We start from the raw sequence: 4,078 nt of genomic DNA, 5'->3' as shown, positions 1-4,078 counted from the left end.
GAGGGGGGTCTTCCTCAGGGGTGTGCCACAGATTTGGACGCGCTGTAATGACTGCTGGTATGCGAGTATAAAGTTCGGAGATACGTCTGTTATACCCAGTGCTCCGGCGATACTACCCTATGTTCTCTTTTTCCCTCTCCGTGGTACATATCCCCCGCTCCCCTGCTGTGTGGAATCAAGTCGTCGTGCGGATACTACTACTTCAGGGTCTGCGTGGAGGAGTAATTTATATTGTGTTATGGAGCACTGCATCACTTAGCACTAGAATACAATTATTGTTCTACATTATACTATTTGGCATTGCACTGCTCTGTTATTATTAGACATTGTACTGTATATCACTTTGTAGAGTGTTTTATTTTAATACTCTAATTATACTTATATTCTATCTGTTACTTGCGTTGAGCGTCACCTTATCTTCTTTCACAACACGTTGCGTTAGGTCCCTCCTGAGAAATTACAGTATATATTTTTTTATATATAAGCCCTTAATCAGTTGTGGGCCTGATTAACTGCATACATTGGTCCTAGAAGAGGCTTTACATTCAGCCTTCTGGCATTGAGCTCCTCCAGTCTGAGTGCGATGGGCGAGGTTCTGAGGCGATTATTACTTGAAGCGGCGATTATCTCTAGCTGATCTTGACCTTTTATTACAGGATTGGCACTAGGGGGTCCCCAGAGCTGTGCCGCTCTTATTTTCAGTTCTGGGGACTGCCGGTTATAGACAAACGTACCGGTGACGTTAGCGGCGTTACTTCCTAACTCATAGAAGGGATTTAAATGGCCGGCCGATAGGAAGTCGCAAACTGAGGACGTTGCAGCTTCCCTTTGGCCTGAGACTCGGCGGATATCCCCGTGAGGGAGATTTCACACGCTACCTTCACCGGTAAGGAAACCAGCAGGTCCCTGGAAATTTAAATAGCATTGTTCAACAAAAAAATGGGGAAGGAAAAAAAAGAACATGAGGAGGAGATACTGCTAATTTAATTAATAATTGTGATACCGAACACGTATAAAACAACAAAATGAATGGAAGGTTTAAGGCAGGGAGAGGCCGTAATGACTCATACCACACGTTTAATGAGGTTTGACTTATAAAGCAGATTGAAACACATAGAACCCACTTAATCACTTAAATGGCGCCTGTACTTTTTCACTCACTTTTCTCCCCTCCCCCTCCTCGCTCACTTCCCCCCCTCTCACTTTTCCCCCTCCTCTCACTCACTTCCTCCCCTCCTCTCACTTCGTCCCCTCCTCTCACTCACTTCCTCCTCTCTCATTTCCCTCCCCCTCCTCTCACTTTCTCCCTCCTCACTCCCCTCCTCTCTCACTCTCCCCCCTCACTCACTCTTTCCCCCCTCCTCTCACGCATCCTCCTCTTCTCTCACTCATCCCCCCTGCCCTCTCTCACTCTTTTCCCCTCCTGCCTCTCACTGCTTCCTACTTCCTCCCCCCCTCCTCTCTCTCACTACTCCCACGCTCCTCTCTCTCAATTCCCCCCCTCCTCCTCCTTTCTCACTCAATCACCCCCCCCCCCCACCCACCCCAAATGTGCAGCTGTCACTTTGTTCAGAATAAGAGCATTTCCAAACTCCTGCTTTTAAGGATTAGCTGGGAGCTCATTACCGAGGTCTGTTAAAACCTTCCAGAGTGACTGAACGTTTCGCCGGAAGGTGTATATAGCTTAAAAACAGCAAGTACTGTAAGAAGGTGGGCCTCAGTATGCATCTCTGCAAGACCTGGTGATAAGCAAGTACTGTAAGAAGGTGGGCCTCCGTATGCATCTCTGCAAGACCTCGTGATAAGCAAGTACTGTAAGAAGGTGGGCCTCAGTATGCATCTCTGCAAGACCTGGTGATAAGCAAGTACTGTAAGAAGGTGGGCCTCCGTATGCATCTCTGCAAGACCTCGTGATAAGCAAGTACTGTAAGAAGGTGGGCCTCCGTATGCATCTCTGCAAGACCTCGTGATAAGCAAGTACTGTAAGAAGGTGGGCCTCTGTATGCATCTCTGCAAGACCTCGTGATAAGCAAGTACTGTAAGAAGGTGGGCCTCCGTATGCATCTCTGCAAGACCTCGTGATAAGCAAGTAATGTAAGAAGGTGGGCCTCCGTATGCATCTCTGCAAGACCTCGTGATAAGCAAGTACTGTAAGAAGGTGGGCCTCAGTATGCATCTCTGCAAGACCTAGTGATAAGCAAGGACTGTAAGAAGGTGGGCCTCCGTATGCATCTCTGCAAGACCTCGTGATAAGCAAGGACTGTAAGAAGGTGGGCCTCAGTATGCATCTCTGCAAGACCTAGTGATAAACAAGGACTGTAAGAAGGTGGGCCTCCGTATGCATCTCTGCAAGACCTCGTGATAAGCAAGTACTGTAAGAAGGTGGGCCTCCGTATGCATCTCTGCAAGACCTCGTGATAAGCAAGGACTGTAAGAAGGTGGGCCTCCGTATGCATCTCTGCAAGACCTCGTGATAAGCAAGTACTGTAAGAAGGTGGGCCTCCGTATGCATCTGCAAGACTTCGTGATAAGCAAGGACTGTAAGAAGGTGGGCCTCCGTATGCATCTGCAAGACCTCGTGATAAGCAAGTACTGTAAGAAGGTGGGCCTCCGTATGCATCTCTGCAAGACCTCGTGATAAGCAAGGACTGTAAGAAGGTGGGCCTCCGTATGCATCTCTGCAAGACCTCGTGATAAGCAAGTACTGTAAGAAGGTGGGCCTCCGTATGCATCTCTGCAAGACCTCGTGATAAGCAAGTACTGTAAGAAGGTGGGCCTCCGTATGCATCTCTGCAAGACCTAGTGATAAGCAAGTACTGTAAGAAGGTGGGCCTCTGTATGCATCTCTGCAAGACCTCGTGATAAGCAAGGACTGTAAGAAGGTGGGCCTCCGTATGCATCTCTGCAAGACCTCGTGATAAGCAAGTACTGTAAGAAGGTGGGCCTCCGTATGCATCTCTGCAAGACCTCGTGATAAGCAAGTACTGTAAGAAGGTGGGCCTCCGTATGCATCTCTGCAAGACCTCGTGATAAGCAAGGACTGTAAGAAGGTGGGCCTCCGTATGCATCTCTGCAAGACCTAGTGATAAGCAAGTACTGTAAGAAGGTGGGCCTCCGTATGCATCTCTGCAAGACCTCGTGATAAGCAAGTACTGTAAGAAGGTGGGCCTCTGTATGCATCTCTGCAAGACCTCGTGATAAGCAAGGACTGTAAGAAGGTGGGCCTCCGTATGCATCTGCAAGACCTCGTGATAAGCAAGTACTGTAAGAAGGTGGGCCTCCGTATGCATCTCTGCAAGACCTAGTGATAAGCAAGTACTGCAAGAAGGTGGGCCTCAGTATGCATCTCTGCAAGACCTAGTGATAAGCAAGTACTGCAAGAAGGTGGGCCTCAGTATGCATCTCTGCAAGACCTAGTGATAAGCAAGTACTGCAAGAAGGTGGGCCTCCGTATGCATCTCTGCAAGACCTCGTGATGTTCCACAAATGCCACAGTCCTTAGTACACATTCTTTCTCCTATTGGGGGGGGGGGAGCTTTACATATCTTGCTTTAGGTGTTTTTCAAATGTTTGTCTGTATTCTACCTTTCTTCTTTAACTTGTAATGCTTCAGAGGTGTACATAATAGCAATATTTATCCGTTTGCAATTTTACACGAAGTAACTTGGTTTGCTGCTTATAGGTTAATTGTATCTTTTATGTTTCCTGAGGAAAATAAAATACAGATCAAAACAGGGGTGGATATTTAGCAGGGTGTAATGCCTTTCATTTTGCCATGGTAGGCAGTGTCTGCGTACCTAGTACAATAATACAGACACCATTAGACCCAATAAGCCTACAGTCTGATTTTGCAACCAGTGACACAAATAACTTGATTATTTTGGTACCATACAGGTCTCTTAAAAACCGGATTATTCATGCAGCTGTAGCAATGTGACGTGTGTTGTAGTTACATCTACAGTAACTCTCCCGTGTACACCGGAAAACTAACATCAAGTCAACCGTGTGATAAGGATCCAGTCCTGCCTGTGTGTTCCCATGTTGCTGGTCTGTTAGCACCTTCGGTATAATGGAGCAG

This window comes from Ascaphus truei, chromosome 3 (assembly GCF_040206685.1).
Source record: "Ascaphus truei isolate aAscTru1 chromosome 3, aAscTru1.hap1, whole genome shotgun sequence".
Taxonomy (NCBI): Eukaryota; Metazoa; Chordata; class Amphibia; order Anura; family Ascaphidae; genus Ascaphus; species Ascaphus truei.
Note: the sequence above shows the minus strand (reverse complement) of the source record.